At 44.1% G+C, this 17738-nt stretch overlaps 1 protein-coding gene and 1 long non-coding RNA gene across 2 annotated transcripts in view; one reads left to right on the top strand and one right to left on the bottom strand.

The window, feature by feature from the left end:
- DTWD2 (DTW domain containing 2) overlaps window positions 1-17738 on the top strand; it is a 91161-nt gene that overhangs the window by 51002 nt on the left and 22421 nt on the right. The gene's annotated exons all lie outside the window — the stretch shown is intronic.
- The window catches only part of LOC308458364, a 44507-nt gene continuing 35579 nt past the window's right edge, over window positions 8811-17738 (bottom strand). Inside the window, exon 2 of the long non-coding RNA XR_013977282.1 lies at window positions 8811-9195. This is a non-coding gene — a long non-coding RNA (uncharacterized lncRNA). The remainder of the gene's footprint in view (window positions 9196-17738) is intronic.

Below are 17738 nucleotides of genomic sequence, written 5' to 3'. Positions count from 1 at the left end.
AGAGCTGTGGTTTGTTTTTTGTGTATTCAAAATGGTTGACATACATATCTGTAGCAGAGGTAATTATCTATATTGTGATGGGGCTGACAAATAATGGCTTACTACCAAAGGTACTTTGGACGCGGGTGGTGCTGTGGGTTAAACCTCAGAGCCTAGGTCGGTGGTTTGAATCCCCGCAACAGGGTGAGCTCCTGTTGCTTGGTCCCTGCTCCTGCCAACCTAGCAGTTCAAAAGCACATCAAAGTGCAAGTAGATAAATAGGTACTGCTCTGGCAGGAAGGTAAACGACGTTTCTGTGTGCTGCTCTGGTTCTCCAGAAGCGGCTTAGTCATGCTGGCCACATGACCTGGAAGCTGTACGCCGGCTCCCTCGGCCAATAAAGCGAGATGAGCGCCACAACCCCAGAGTCATCTGTGACTGGACCTAATGGTCCCTTTACCTTTACCTTTAGCTTTACCAAAGGTGCTTAGTGAATTTGAACTTTATCCAAGTCATAATCAGAGTATGACTTCTGAAATCAATAGACTTCTGTATGACTTAGTTGGATGTCACCTAAACTTCCTGGTTTCTACATAACTGTGCTTCACTAATTATTGGTCTTTCTGATGTTTCTGGGGGCGTGAGTAGCAGTGAAGGGATGTCTGTCCTTAGAGAATCCTAAATACTGCTCATTTATTATTATTTTTTAAGTGGCATAATTGGGATTGAAATGATAAAGGCCAGTCTTCTGCCTGGTGTTTTAGTTTTCTTTATAGAGAGAGCTTTGGATATGTTGGGATATTTCTACATTCAATCTCCACCTTCAGCTACAAGCGGTATATAATATAATCACAGATGCATAATGTGAATCTGCTGATTGTGTGGCTCAGATTTTAGTGCACTGTTCAGCCTTGTGGACCTGATCCATTATCAGGATTTGATCCATTATCAGGGAGCGGATGGAGGAGAGAGGCAATTGTGGAGAGTTAAAATTTTCATTAAATTGTTGGAAGCTGCTTACATGCATAGTTCTTATTCTTGTTTCAGATTTATTGCTGTTTATCTTGCAGATGTTGATCAGACTTTCCACAGAAGAGCTTATAATTATGATTTAAGCCTTTTCAGGGAGTCAAAGGGAATATATATCCAATAAATAAAATGCAAGATTCCTCTCATTTTCTTGTCCTAAAGTGTAAGTGTTGTATATTCCAAAAAGCATAAAGAATGTTCTAGGACTATAACAAAACAGTTTCCCTTCCCTTTTACATGTAAATTATGTATATGCATTTTGTATTTCAGCATAAGAGTATTTCTAGCATACTATTTTTGCAAACAGCATTTCTTGCAGATAATCACATAAAATTACAGGTTTCTAAATGTATTCTCTGTATGAGAGATTCTGTTTTATTTTCAGGATGAGGAGTACATTAACATGGCCTGCCTGCCTTTCCTATCTTTCATTTTTGCAGAAGTTAGTTCTGCTAAATTCAGTAGGATTTGCCATCTAAAAAGTGCCTCCAGCTTTTGTGTAGCCCCCCCCCCCCCGTTCTCAGATTCTAAATAGTGCCATTTGAATATAGATATAGAAGAGAATAAGATTCCTCATATTTTTCAAAATACATTTTTGAGTGGGATATTTGTAGTGTATTTCTTTTTCCACATGGTTTTAATGTATCTATGTGGGAGTTGTGGTTATTTTGTCCTGCTTTTTGGTTGTAAGTTGCTTTGGGTTGCCTTGGGCAAGATAAAGTGGCTGACAAATTTAATAATAATAAGAAGAAGAATAGATCAATGCAGGTACATAGAGTATTGCTTCAGAAAACCAAGTTGACAGAGCTTGAAGAAACAAGTTAATGTCTAGAAAATCCCGGGCCATTTGACTACCCAGTTCTAAACTCTTGTACCTATGTCTGAATAATGTTATTATTCTGTGTGACTGACTTTTATATCTGTCTGAAAAAACTGCATTTTTCTGTTAGCATAGGTAGTCTGTGTGCCTCGCTCAGAGGATGGAAGGGGACTAGATTGTCATAGTAAGTTGACAGAATATGTTTGCGAAACATAGCTTAAAGTTGTCCCCTTTTTACTGAGTATTGTTGTGTAAAGCCATCGTTTGTAATGCTTCATATACTTTCCAGGAGCACATCCATGTGCTTTACAAAAGCGTACTACCCTGTGATGTTTTGGTGCAGACACAACTGAGAGAGGCTACGAAGGGGCCTCGCATGCACCACAGGCCTCCTTGCAGCAGCTGTCATAGTTGGCGAAGGGGATGCTCAGGAAGCGTTGCATTAAGCTGGCCCAGCAGATACAAATTAGTTCAGCGAAGGGAACACGTTTGTGTGCACAGCAGGCGCGGCTGCACAGTTAGGCTACTGGTATTTTGCACGAAGCAATCACTCTGCGCTGCGAGAGAGGCTGCTTTTCACGAAGGGCGATATCCATAGCAGAGTGGGGAACAGATGGCGAAAAAGCACTTGACCTTATCATACTTCGTTATGTGCATAAACAAAGTTGCAGAAGCTTTTTCCTCAGTAGCAACAAACCAAATAGTAAACAGAAAACACACACGTTTAATCTTTAAGCTGTTTGAAGCCTACTTTGGGGGGCACAGCAAGAAAGGTGCATCTAAAACAAGCAAATGTTGTGCCCACTAAAAGACCTGCAGTGAATTGGCCAGGTATATCCCAAACGGGCTCCATGATCACTGCAGATGGTGATAGCAGCCACAAAATTAAAAGACGCCTGCTTCTTGGGAGAAAAGCAATGACAAACCTAGACAGCATCTTAAAAAGCAGAGACATCACCTTGCCAACAAAGGTCTGTATAGTAAAAGCTATGGCTTTCCCAGTAGTGATGTATGGAAATGAAAGCTGGACCATAAAGAAGGCTGATCGCCGAAGAATTGATGCTTTTGAATTATGGTGCTGGAGAAGACTCTTGAGAGTCCCATGGACAGCAAGAAGATCAAACCTATCCATTCTTAAGGAAATCAGCCCTGAGTGCTCACTGGAAGGACAGATCCTGAAGCTGAGACTCCAATACTTTGGCCACCTCATGAGAAGAGAAGACTCCCTGGGAAAGACCCTGATGTTGGGAAAGATGGAGGGCACAAGGAGAAGGGGACGATAGAAGACGAGATGGTTGGATAGTGTTCTCGAAGCTACCAGCATGAGTTTGACCAAACTGCGGGAGGCAGTGGAAGACAGGAGTGCCTGGTGTGCTCTGGTCCATGGGGTCACGAAGAGTGGGACACAACTAAACGACTAAACAACAACAACATCCCAAATGGAGCAAAGCCGCACAAATGTACAGCATTGCACTGTAAAGTTACTGTTAGGCGACTTCCAGAATGGTTTCTTTTCATCAACTCAAGAAAATAAAAACCATTCCAGGCTTCTTTCACTTCACTGGGGTTATGTTTGTGAGTAATTGTTCAATCACAGAAGAAAGGATGGCCCACAGCCTAACCCAGGGGTCAGCAAACTTTTTCAGCAGGGGGCCGGTCAACTGTCCCTCAGACCTTGTGGGGTGGACGGCGGTCTATATTTTGGAAAGGGAAAAAAAATGAACGAATTCCTATGCCCCACAAATAACCCAGAGATGCATTTTAAATAAAAGGACACATTCTACTCATGTAAAAACACATTGATTCCCAGACCGTCCGCGGGCCGGATTTAGAAGGCGATTGGGCCGGATCCGACCCCCGGGCCTTAGTTTGCCTACCCATGGCCTAACCCTTTAATGTGTTCACATTCTCCCCCCTTTTTAAAATAGCGAGTCCATATAGAAGGTGTTTAGTGACGTTTCCAGAAAGTACACTATCCATTCATTTTATAGAGAACACATTTTTTTCCAAACAAACAAAAAACACAAGAGTTCAGACCCTAAATTCTTTAGTTGTACTTTAAAGCTGAACAGTCATGAAAGGTGACACATCAGTAAAAATTTTCTCCATTGTTGTTGATCTTCAATCCAATAACAAGCAGAATCCTGTTCCCAGCTGATATGAGGCAAATCGTAATAAAATTTCCCTGGAACCAGCATCTGTTTCCAGCACAGGTGACCAATCCAGTTCCCTGTATTCAGCGAGAGGCAGGCTGTGCAAGAAACTGCTGTTTTCAGTTATTGTTGGTTGTTTAGAGCTGAGCTGAAATTTTGTAAAGTGCAATTTGCATATTGAAATATTAATTTTAATCTGAGGAGAGCTTTCCATTGAACTAAGTAGATAAGAAAATGGTGTGTTTATCATTCAGCCAAATTCTAGGCCACAGCACTCCTCTTAGGAGTTGTGAAAGAAGTCAATGCCTCAAGGAGCCCTGCGGTTCTGAGCTAGTTCCCAAGGGTCTGCTGGAGTAAGCAAGAGTTTTTAATTAACACCCACTGTACTCAGAGAAGACAAAGACACACTTAAGTGGTTAATGTATCTGGAAGTAGAATGGGTGGGTGGGCTCAGCAGCCTTCCTGTGTTGTGAGTTGCAATTTCTCATTCACTTTCCTCCTTGCTTCTCTTGTAACCAGTAACGCCTGATGATCCTAAGTAAAATATTCAGTTTACGCATGCAGCCATGTCACTCTTCCTTGAGTGAGACAAAGAACCTCCTGTGCAACAGGGCCAACCTCAGGAAAGTTCCCGATCTCGGGAGCAAGGAAGCTATATAGTCTATAGTTTCAAGGCCTAAGTTTGGGGGAGCTCTCTGACCTAACTCTGCACAAACTTGGGCACTTATGCTGTGGCAGTTTACCCTGTGTGACCTTTCTCCCAACCTATATTATATGACTGAGGTGCAGCAGTATGTGATGCGGTCAGGACTAAAAGCCCTATGTACACAGCACAGCAATATGTGAAAGGTTATGGACAGAGCTACATATGCTTTCTGAAGCCCTTGACTAAGTTTTACATCAAGTCTGTCTATACTTTGTGATCCATAGTTATGCCTTACGCATGTAACTGGAAAACTCTGTAGTCTTCCCACAAGAAACTTTCAGGTAGCCTCAAGTGTTGTAATACAATGGTACCTTGGTATTCGAAGGGCTTGGCTCCCAAACAAATCAGCTCCCGAACGCCACAAACCTGGAAGTAAGTTTTCCGGTTTGTGAACGTTTTTCAGAAGCCGAACATCCTACGCGGCTTCTTCTTGAGTGCAGGAAGCTCCTGCATCCAATCAGAAGCTGTGCCTTGGTTTTCGAACGGTTTCAGGAGTCGAACGGACTCCCAGAATGGATTAAGTTTGAGAAGCAAGGTACCACTGTATACAGTTATTGACTCTCACGTGTGTGTGTGTGTGTGTGTGTGTAAGGGTTAACCTGAGCCCTGAGCTCAAGTTACCATTGTGGGCAGGGCTTAGCTTGCTCTCAGGAACCTCTGCTCCCTCCTCCCACTGGCTTCCCACTCTGTTTCTGGGAGAGCAAGCAAAGGAGGAGCCATGCAGCCATGACTCCCTGCAAGTGAAATGAATCTCTCTAAAAGAGATTTAAAGTCTGCATTTTTTTCTAAGCCAAGATTGCATGTTTCTTGTCACTTCTGGAAACTCTGTGAGTTTCACTTATTTGCAAAGCTAAGATTCTTGTTATTCATTCAAGCCTAAGTATTTTCATGAGGAATGTTTGTTTAAAGGTGGATTAGAGAAGATGTAAAATCTAACCAAGTTTTAATGTGCTTGGAGCTATCGTCATTGTGCTAACTCTGCTACGAGAAAAAAGATCTTTCTCCCAAACCTTTCTCTCAATCATTGAGTGCAAAGCCCTTGGTTTATTTCCTTTTGTTCATATTCATATGGTTACTGCAAACTTATATGTATGGAGAATACCTGCATATAAATTCAGAACTCAGATATGTTTTCCTGAATATGGGCTTTCTCAATCTTTCCTCTTCATTATGAACAAAACCATAAATACTTGTAAAATCTGCAGCAACTTCACTCACAAGTGCCATCATTTATCAGCTTTATTTATTTTCTGCCAGTTTTCACTATTGGAAGAGGTTTAATCTTCTCATACTGTCACTGATGAATTTTTTCTTCACAGAACTGGACTGCGGGCTTCTGATAAGAACTAAAAAACGTTGTCATCCTGCTGGTCATTAGTTGGAAAAATTATTTTATACTTGAGGTTGTTGGTGGTTGATAAAACATCTTTCTAAAATAACCTAGTTCAATAAGTCTGAGCCATTGCTCTTTCAAAACTGAGCTTCAGGAGAAGCTACATGTATGGCTGATTCTCGTGCAAGGTTTCTTCATGGAAGGCACAGACTATTATCTTGAAAGCAGACACGTTGTTCCTTAGGCCTTTTTTTTGCCTTGGGGCCTTAGGCAGATGCCATAGGTGGTGCTGAAACTGGTTATCAGGGAAATGTAAGAAACCTTAGCCTTGGGAGCAGAGCATATACTCAGGCTTTAATCATCATCATCATCATCATCCACCCATCTGACTGGGTTGCCCCGGCCACTCTGGGCAGCTTACAGCATATACTGTACAAAAACATAATAAAGCATTAAACATTAAAAACTTCCTTATACAGGGTTGCCTTGAGAAGTCTTCTAAAAGTCAGATAGTTACACATCTCCTTGACATCTGATGGGAGGGCGTTCCACAGGGCAGGCACCGCTGTTGAGAAGGCCCCCTGCCTGGTTCCCTGTAGCCTTACAGTGAGGAAACTGCCAGAAAGTCCTTGGAGCTATGTAGATCTCAGTGTCCAGGCTGAAAGACAGGGGTGGAGATGCTCCTTCAGGTATACCGAGCCAAAGCTGTTTAGGGCTTTAAAGATCAGCACCAACACTTTGAATTGTTCTCAAAAATGTACTGGGAGCCAATGTAGGTCTTTCAAGATCGGTGTTATATGGTCCTGGTGGCCTCTCCAGTCACCAGTCTGGCAACCGCACTCTGGATTAATTGTAGTTTCCAAGACACCTTCACATAGAGCACATTACAGTAGTTCAAGTGGGAGATAACCAGGGCATGAGTTGCCCCAGGTTTTTTGGAGGGGCAGTGGCTAGCAGTTCCTTTCTAACTCTTACATGGCTGATATTAGCTGGCTACCACTTGGCTACTTTTAGCATGGAATGGTAGCTTCAGTTCGCAGACTTCATGTGTCTACTTCAGTGCAGGCAAATCTGGGATTTGGGTTGATCCTTCTACATCTGGTAGTCTTCTGGCTTCAAGATAGTAGATAGGAAACCATACTATTGATTGATTGATTGATTGATTGATTGATTGATTGATGATTGATTGAATTTATATCCCACCTTCATACTGAAGGAGCCCAGGGTGGCAAACACAATTTAAATACGAAAACATTCTGAAGCAGTTAGAACATTCTGATTACAATTGCAGTTAAAAAAATCTAGAAGCAGTCATAGTTAAAAACATACTAAAAGTAACCAGGGAGAAGAGTCGGTGGAAGAAGATTGGAAGAAATTTAAAGACTATTTACAGAAATACTGCAAAATTAATGAATGTTAGAATGATGTCAGAATGAAGTTAAGTGGTGTTAGCAGCAATGTTATAAAGGTGTATGTAAAAATGGATTGTTAACAGGTGAAAATCCAAAGTTATAATTTATTAAGTTAAAGGATTAAGACAAAAACAAAGAGGGAAAGGAATTGCTGAATTAACTAATAGAACTGGAATACAAAAAAGGGAGGTGTGAGGAGGTCAGGGAAGCAAGGAAATGAAATGTAAGGCATGCAAAGATTGATGTGTTTTTTAAGTGTTTTTTATCTTTTTTCTGTATTTTGTATTTTTTTCTTTTTTCTTTCTTTATTTCTTTCTCTTTTTCTTCTCTTTTTATTTATGTAATCTTTTCTTTGAAACTTTAATAAATATCATTTAAAAAAAATAAAAACATACTAAAAGTAGTTACAGTTAAAAACATCATTTCATCTCCTGATCTCAGGGTTGCCAGGAACAGTATTCTTCAGCCACCAAGTGTCTGGGTGATGTTTATAAATTGTTGCTGAAAGTTAATAATGATGGAGACAGATGCACCTCACTAAAGAGGGCATTCCACAAATGGGGAACCTGTATCAATATTGCCTGAATAATGCATCTGTTGAGGGCATGACTCTGAGTAGTTACAGTTTCCCAGCATTTTGGAGCTTGAAGGAACGTAGAAAACCCTTAACATGAAATATTAAGCCAAAAACTTCTTCGTTAACTGAATACAAAATTATATTTGTGGTTGTGTGTAATGTGTGTGCTGTAAATTAAGCAGTGCAACTTAGGTTTGGCTTACCCTTTGATATTGCATGCTGCCACACAGGGCCTGCTCTACCATTAGGCACAATGAGGTATCTGCCTCAGGCAACAGATGTTGAGCGACAGGAAGCAGACTGAGCTGTATGTACCATCTGGCCCCTGCCCTGTGACACCTAAGCTAGCCGACTGCCCTCGAGTATATGGCCCCATTGTCAGTGTTGAAGAAAGACCCAACTACCCGTCCAGTCAGGAGGGGAGGGGTGCCACCTTGTCATTCACCTCAGCCCAGTTTCCTAAAGTTAGGGGAAAGAGAGACCCTTTCACTCATATTTCCTATTGGTTAAAATGGTAATTTTAGGTTTTCACAGTGCAATCCTGTGCATGTTTGCTCAGAAATATTGCACTGGGTTTACTGAGCCTTACTCCCAAGTAAGTGAGTATAGGATTGCAGGGTTCATGCTATACATACCTCATCAGATAGGTCCGCCATATTTACCTTAAATACATTTTGCTACTGCATGTGTCTTCTCCGTTCATAAAATGTATTTGTTTACTATAAAGGGTTCTAATATTTTTTGTAGTGTATTTTTATATGCAAATGATATAGAATTTTAAAAAAAGACATGCTCTTTCACTGCAGAAGGAGGACTATCCTTTGAGACATTTTATTTTTGTTTCAATCTATGGGCTTCAAACAAAAGTGGTAGTCATTGGGACTACATAATGTAGGTCCTTTTGGTATGTTCTTGGAGCAGTGTTGTACAGAATTTCCTCAAGAAGTTTTCTTATTCCTTTCCCCTGTTGCTTTTTATTTTGTTTTTTTAACTTTTAGCCTAACAGCACAATGTACAGTAATTGGAAGTGAATGCTATTTTCTTGTAGAGCTGGCTATCTTATGTTTCTGGGAATCCTTTAATCTTCTTGCTCTTTCTGTTTCCTCCTGGATTAGCAGGAAACTGTCAGTCACCATCATCTGCCGTGATGCTGGTGGCCTTTCTACAATCGCTGTGTATTTTGTCTCTGTAAGTAAGGGGGAAAGGTAAAGATAGATGCACCAGCCTTGTCTTGGACTGCTAGAGCTGGCAGATAAAAAGCATTTCATCTTTTATTATTCAGTGGCTGCGCACCCATGTTATTCCCTGTTCCTTACCAGATTTAGACTGCCATCCTTACTGGAAGAAGGATTTGTGCCAGGTTCATTGTGCTAATTGTAAATAATGCTGGTATGTTGCAAACGATAATGACAGCGATGAAAAAATAAGTGGAAGCCAGAAGGAGAGACAAGGGCTCCTTTTACATCTTAGAGGCTGTTTTTTAAAAAGAAAAATCAGGCAAAAGATAAGTAGATTAACACTAGTCTTGAAGCCTGATGTTTTACCAGCTGTCTCTGAAGAGATGGCGATTTTTCACACTGTCAAGCTAGAGGGGAATGTTCAGTGTACATAAACTACATTTTCCCACTGCAGATACAACAACACTTCTTTCTTCTTATGGTACAACATATTATTTGCTATCTTAATTAAATTTTCCTTAGGCTAATTACGCACTCACTTCTAAATGGCATTGAAATGTGTATGGTATAAACACTTTACAATATCATTTTTAATTTTAAGAAACCCTAGGCATTCCTAGCTCGCATTGGTCTAACTTTATTTCTGGGTTGCTGCATTAAAAAAAAAGAAATGTGTTCAGTTTTACTATCTAGTATATGCAAATAGATGATGCTGATGAAATGCACAGGGTAACTACATCACTCAGCTAATAACTTGACACATGCAGCATACACCCTGCAAACATGGTTATTTTCAATTAATTCTAATATATGTCTCACAGCACATGTAGAAATGAATCCTTCATAGTAGTAATTGCCAAAATACACATTCTTTTGCATTAAGGGAGGGTAGGGGCCTTACACTGCAATCCAGACCGCAGCCAGGGAACAGCAGGGTTGCATCTGCAGTCTTGCCATTCAAACAGGATTGAAGGCATAGCAAGGCAAATCACTGGAGTTGGTGCAGCAATCAGATCCAAATTGGGCCCAAACAGTAGGGCTGAACTTGGGATCCAGCCGATCCTGGGCCATCTCAGCCCCTCCACTGAAACATCCCATTTGTGGGCTTTCTGTGGGTGCCACTGATGAGGATCCTGCCAGCGGCACACCAGAACAGTTCCACATCAGATTGATGCTGGCATCACTCCAAGGGCAGAGGCCAGCATGGCTGGGAGGGGTATCTATCCTCAGTCCAAACCCACAGCTCTAGCTTGCACAAAGGCAGTTTGGATTGCAGCCCCATTTGAGTAGTTGAGACTTCCAGGTATAAAGGTAAAGGTACCCCTGACCATTAGGTCCAGTTGCGGACGACTCTGGGGTTGCGGCGCTCATCTCGCTCTATAGGCCGAGGGAGCCAGCGTTTGTCCGCAGACAGCTTCTGGGTCATGTGGCCAGCATGACTAAGCCGCTTCTGGCAAACCAGGGCAGCGCACAGAAATGCCGTTTACCTTCCCACCGGAGTGGTACCTATTTATCTACTTGCACTTGACATGCTTTCGAACGGCTAGGTTGGCAGGAGCAGGGACCGAGCGATGGGAGCTCACCCCGTCGTGGGGATTCAAACCGCCAACCTTCTGTTTGGCAAGCCCTAGGCTCTGTGGATTAGACCACAGCACCACCCGCGTCCCATCCTCCAGGTATAGGGTGGTGTATAAATTGTATAAATATTAGTAATAATAATAATACCACAGTTGTGTTCTTAGTGATGATTCAGATAAAAGGAAATCTGATCATAAGTCAGATTGTTCCTTGGAAGATTTGGACAAACCTGAACAACAGACAATGTCTGCACGTTTTATATGTGTATTTATGCATGCCTGTGTGTGTGTGTGTGTGTGTGTGTGTGTGTGTGTGTATTCATATTTTTAGTTAATTGGGGCTTGCCATGAAGGCAAATGGGGCAGTGCCCCCCCTCCCCAATAGCTATATCACACTCTGTACTGAGTCTTTACATGCATTCACTCTGTAAGAACTCACCCTGCCCTGGTTTGATTAAGAAGTCATAGGGTTGCCATATTTCAGAAAGCAAAGTTGTTGAACCTTTTTAAGGAAACCACCAAAATTAGGAGAAACCTACATCAAAAATAGTGATTTTTGAGCTGTTCCCACTGCTTTTTCCCATTGCATTGCCATACATCCGGGTTTCCCCTGACATTTTGCCACTTTGACAAAATTCCCTCCTGACGCCATTTTTACACCCGAAAACCAGGACAGAATTTTCCTAACGTACAGCAAGCCTAGGCTAGTATAGCTGTAGGAGACAGCTGCTACTGCGTGGACCTCTTTTGGCTCACCAGAGGTACATATTTTTCTCCAGTGTAAAAATAGCCTCAGGTTTGCTCCTGGGAGCTACCGCTCAGTTCTTTTGCCCAGTTTCGCTGGGGTTGGTCAAAAAGGCATACCCAGAGCCAACTGGGGCACAGCTTTTTGTGGCTTCCATTGCTTAAGGATGCCTCTAGCCAGTCATGTGGCAAACAGCATTGTTGCTGCATTTAGCAAGCAAAGCTGTGGGGCTTAATCCTTGGTCAGCAGTGATGGGAGAGACTGACACTGCAGAGCCACCAGCCAGCACGATTTGCACAAGCTTCTGGCAGCAGGGATTGCTTAGGGGGCACAGAGACTGCTTTGAGGGATGAGGGGAGGTGCTGGAGAAGCCATGAATCCTCTTTCACTGTGTATTTTTCAGCTAATTTTAAAACAAGCTTCAGAGATTGTTTCCAAGTCTACCCCAGATGAACATAGCCACTTGAATTCTTTTACTCTGATCCTTGTGAATTCCAGGAGCAGCGAAAGGTGCATTTCCAGTAATGTTCATGCAGATGGGTGCTGTCAAATAGGCAACTCTTCATGCTGGCTTGCATGGGGTTATGCATTCATTAGCTGCTTGGTTAATGCAGTTACTCTAGCATGCCTCTGCCCACCTAATAAAGCCAGCTTCTGCACATGGATCCTGCTCTCTGCATTTGATTCTGAAAGATGTCTTTACTGATAGAACTGGGGGAAAGGGCTTATATCCTGTTCGGCTGGGGTTTGAGCCTTGCAGAGGAACAGGAAGCAGTAACAAGCACTTACTTCAGTCAAGTCAGACAGCTTAAGACAGATCAGCACCATGGACAGCTCCCTTTTAGCCGAGCTATATAGAAGATGCCTCAAGAAAGGGTAGAGTCGCCTTAAGGCAGTGGTTCTCAACCTTGGGTCCCCAGATGTTTTTGGCCTACAACTCCCATGATCCCTAGCTCACAGGACCAGTAGTCAGGGATGATGGGAGTTGTAGGCCAAAAACATCTGGGGACCCAAGGTGCAGAAAGGCTGCCTTAAGGCATGGGTAGGCATACTAAGGCCTGGGGGCCAGATGCGGCCCAATCGCCTTCTAAATCTGGCCCGTGGACGGTCTGGGAATCAGCATTTTTTTACCTGAGTAGAATGTGTCCTTTTATTTAAAATGCATCTTTGGGTTATTTGTGGGGCATAGGAATTTGTTCATTTTTTAATCTCCAAAATATAGTCCAGCCCACCAGAAGGTCTGAGGGACAGTGGACTGGCCCCCTGCTGAAAAAGTTTGCTGACCCCTTAAGGCTTAAGGCTGGCAGGACCTCACTTCACCCCACCCGGAAACTGCCTGCAATTACAGTGGTGCCTCGCAAGACGAAATTAATTCGTTCCGCAAGTCTCTTCGTCTTGCGAGTTTTTCGTCTTGCGATGCACGGTTTCCCATAGGAATGCATTGAAAATCAATTAATGCGTTCCTAGGGAAACCGCCTTCAGACCAGGTCCGGGGACAGTCTGTCCCCGGACCTCTTCTGAAGGCTGGGGGGGGGCAAGGGCTTTTCTTCCCACCCCCAGCATTTTAAAAAACCCCGGGACAGCAGAGGACTTCTCCGCTGTCCGGGCGATCTTAAAATGCTGGCGGGCGGCATTTTAAAATCGCCCCGGGACAGCGGAGGACTTCTCCGCTGTCCGGGGCGATTTAAAAACCCCTGGGAAGGCAGGCAGGGGGGACAAAGACTTTTGCCCCCCGCCAGCCTTCAGAAGAGGTCCTGGACCTCTTCTGAAGGCGGGCGGGGGGCGAAAGTCTTTGCTCCCCCCCGCCTTCAAAAGCCCTCCGGGACAGGCAGGCAGGGGGGAGCAAAGACTTTCGCCCCCCGCCCGCCTTCAGAAGGTGTTCCCGCCCCGCCGCCCGGCTTCGGAGCACCGTTCCGAAGCCGGGCGGCGGCGGGAGGTCTTCCCTCCCCCCCGCCCGGCTTCGGAGCACCGTTCCGAAGCCGGACGGCGGGGGGAGGTGTTCCCTCCCCCCCGCCCGGCTTCGGAGCACCGTTCCGAAGCCGGGCTGCGGCGGGAGGTCTTCCCTCCCCCCCGCCCGGCTTCGGAGCACCGTTCCGAAGCCGGGCGGCGGCAGGAGGTGTTCCCGCCCCACCGCCCGGCTTCGGAGGAGCCTTCCGAAGCCCGGCGGCGGCGGCGGGAGGAGGTGTCCCCGCCCCGCCGCCAGGCTTCGGAGGAGGTCCGAGGACAGTGGGGAAGACGCGCTGCCCTTCCCCGCTGTCCCTGAGATTTCCCTATGGGCTGTCGTCTTGCGAAGCAAGCCCATAGGGAAATTCGTTTTGCGAAGCGCCTCCAAAACGGAAAACCCTTTCGTCTAGCGGGTTTTCCATCTTGCGAGGCGTTCGTCTTGCGGGGTACCACTGTATTTAAGAGCCCTTAAATGATTCTGCAGCCAAATGCTCCTATGCAGCTGTGGAGTAGGAAATGCTACAAGGAGAAAATTCAGACACATTCTCAGGATGGAACTGTAGAATGTGGGGACAATGTCTTCCTACAAGTGGAATGACCTATAAGTTGTCGGAAACACAGTCGTGTTTTGGGTGACTGTGATGACCCAGATGCAGGGGACATAATAGTTTGGGGTGCAGTATGATGACAAATAAGGAATGGAATATGTTTTGCCAGCAAGGGGCAGGTGGGGCAGGGGGAGAGATCTTGCAGTTGAGAAGAACATCTATTGAAGTTCTAGCAAACTTTAAAAATCATTTTTTAAAAACCCATTAATTATCCATTTCTTACATTCCTATCTTTTCTGTGTGTTCAGATTAATGGTAACCTATAGGTACGGATTTGTCATTTTCTTTCTTTTGGTACAGCAACTAACATAATGTTAAGAGCATTAACAGCAACTACAATATACATGGCAGCTCTTCAGTGAGTACTAGGACAAAATTAGGCCACAGAATAATTTTAGGCTCTAGCTGTTGACCCTGTGGCAGAATGTCTTAAATGGGATAAAAGGGGGGTTTGCTTGTATAATTTAGTTCCGTATGAGGAAATGCCACTGTGGGAGTAACTGTGTGTGGTGAAATGCACATTTTTGCAGATGGCAGTTTTTATATATTTCTTGGATGTATTTTGATTTTAATATCAAATGAAGTATAAAGAAAAAATAAGCATTGCAACTGTTTAAATTATAATGTAGAATATAACAACATGCAGCTGTGGCGCAGTTAATCTTCCAAAGCAAGACCAAGTGTTGACAAATTTTGGAACATCTCCATTTTGCTTCCTTACAAACCCAGCTAACTTGGCCAGCAGTACATTTGCCTCATCAATCACTCCTCCTAGTAGCAAACTCAGCTGGTGAGTGCTGACAGGATTGTTGCCAAAACAGGGCGACAGAGAAACAAGGCGGAGGTATCAGCACTCTCAGGTGAATCTCAATATATGCACAAATCCATTTTTTAAAGCTCCCCACCTCCTGAAAATGTAAAGAGGTGACCTCACAAAAAACAGTGAGGACTGAGCCCAGTAAGCCAAGGAATGTAGTTAGGATCTGAAATAAAGCATGGAGAAGTGGGAAGTGGAATGTCCCACTTGATGGAAATGCCTGGAAGAACAGAAGCTTTTAGCAGTGAGGTTGCACTGCAACATTTGGTTGCAGGCCCTACATCTTTGCTTCTCTTTTGTTTGTGTGTCATAGCAGCCCTTCTTAATTCATAGCTGTGTTCACTGAATTTCATTTTATTGCATTCTGCCTCCTCTTCCTAGTTATTTAGAGCAAAAGGGACACATTCAATGCTATTTGGTAATCTATTCCTATCAGCTAAATCATTTGCCATCCTTTCTGGTTAGATTTTATCCATAATTCTGAATTTTTTAATCTTCTTATATATTGTTTTATAAGCATTGCTGTCAGGGGTTCAGGAGCAGAGGCACAGGAAAGGGAGGAAATAGAGAGCGAGGGGGAGGAGTCCGAAGGTAATGTTAGCGATGACAGCGGTCCGAGGTCTCTGAGTCTTTCCAGCGAATCGGAAGATTCACAGAAAGGGGCTCCCATGGTCAGAGCAAGGGGGGTGCCGAGGGGGACACCCCAGGAAGAAGGGGCCAGAGGGGACTCAGAGAGAAGCAGTTGGAAATCAGGACCAGCGTCCACACCAGAGTGCAGTAGGGGGGAGGAGTCCCAGGCATCGGGATCAGGCGGCGCACTGCCAGTGGGAGGACATGAGTCAGGATTGGCCACGCCTCCATCGGGGAGCGAGGAAACGGTCGAGAGGAAGGTTGAAGGCTGGGCGCGCGCGCCAAGTTCAAATGTACAGGAGGGCGGTGCAGTTGGCAGCCCGGATAGGGAGCCAGGTCCCAAAGCCCGCCGAAAAGACGGGGAGGAGTCAGGGGGGTCAACGTCAGCGTCAGAAGAATCCAGGAAGGAAGGGACCCCGGGGGGTAGCAGGACCCACAGGAGAAAGGAGAGACGGAAGAGGTGGAGTAAGGCTAGAATCTTAAACTGGTGTACAGGGGGCGGAGACTCAGATGGAGCTTCGCCGATCTAACCATGAGACGTAGAGTTGCACACAGCAGCTTGAGAATGGAAACTGTAACTCAATAAAGACTTTTGTTTAATGATCGCTGGCTAGCGTGATCCTCTGTGAGCTAGGATCTGGAAGCAGCTCTGACAATTGCCCTACATAACTTCTTTCACTTCCCTTTCATGGGTCAAGAAATACTCAGTGCCATTAACAAAGAAAGAAATGGAAGTGCAAATAATTAGTAGCCCTCAAAGCATCCCGCGCACAGGTATTATTTTTGTCTTTCGGCACTTCTGATATTTACAGTTAATTTAAAGTTAAATAGCTCTGGCAATCTGCATAATTACATTTCTTTTCTTTGTTTCATGGCCCTGCCTTGAGAGCCACACTCTGCTCTGTGTCTGCGCTTCCTTGCAGCACTTTCCTTGTCCATTAATTATTAAAAGAATAGCACTGCATAAAATATTGATCTGTTGCCTGACATTCATTTCAGAAATATATGCAGGGGGGGAAAAGGTAACATGAGGAGCCTTTTCAAAAGCTCGCCATTCCACTCTTCTGATTCCTGAGCAGAGACTTTTAAAAATGCTAATTCTGCTTTACTCGCTATTAATTATGCATTCCATAACTATTCAGTATGAATATTTTTCAATGGCGTGCTATTTTTTTAAATTGAAAATTGACATTTTGACCAGTCAAAAGCATACTTCTCTATAAAGGGATGTTATCTTAGTGAAGTTTCATGCCCCAGAAACCAAGAGGAGGCTACTTGCCCACATAGTAGTGATGCTTGGTGGTAAAAAAAAATTTAAGCGTAGACCCAGAATATCTCATAGTCAAACTTACCTACGGTCAGCTCCTCTCAGGGTAACTGATACTTCTGAGATAACACGCAGATAGAATTGCACTAATTGATGGCAATACAAAATGTTGATGGCACCAGCCTGCCAAAGGAATAGATTCCAAACATTTGGCAATGGTTTCCAAATGCGTAGGAAGCTGTGATCACGAAGAAAAGTGTTAACTAAACTCTGTTTCTCTGAATAGAACTAAGGCATCACACTTTCAGATTATATGGCATCCTTTTCTGAAAGAGCCCCAAACATGGACCCCTCATTTCCAGTCCTGAGATGGAGCTGCATCACTCTGCTTCAGTGTTTATCATACATGCCGACTCCGCACCCCTATTTTAAAAAATAATAATTAGGGAGTCAGTCCCCTCCAGTGTTCAGAGGGCATTCAGCTCTGCTGCCTGGCTCCTTGCAACATCAGGATGTCGAGCAATGTTGTGAACATGATGTTAGGCTGTCACGTCGGGCCCTCCATCATCTTGTACTCAGACCCCTGAAAAATGTTGGTTTGCTTCAAAGTACAGTCCGTTCGACTTCCAAAACATTTGAAAACCAAGGTGTGGCTTCCAGTTGGCTGCAGGAAGGTCCTGCAGCCAATCGGAAGCCGCAGAACCCCTGTCGGACATTCGGGTTCCAAAGAATGTTCTCAAACCAGAACACTCACTCTTGGGTTTGCAGCATTCAGGAGCCAAAACATTAGACTTGCAAGGTGTTCGGGATCCAAGGTACGACTGTATAGAAAAGTCGTACGAAAAAACATGTTACAGAATTTGTATGCACAGAAGCAGTTTTCCCATAGTGTCAGGGAACTGCCATCAGCTCACAGGCGAGAGGTGGAAGGGCAGTTGTGTTACAGGGAGCCTCCGAAGATCT

This window comes from Podarcis pityusensis (genome assembly GCF_964106645.2).
Source record: "Podarcis pityusensis genome assembly, chromosome: 11".
Taxonomy (NCBI): Eukaryota; Metazoa; Chordata; class Lepidosauria; order Squamata; family Lacertidae; genus Podarcis; species Podarcis pityusensis.
Note: the sequence above shows the minus strand (reverse complement) of the source record. Positions and strands in the feature narration are given on the sequence as shown.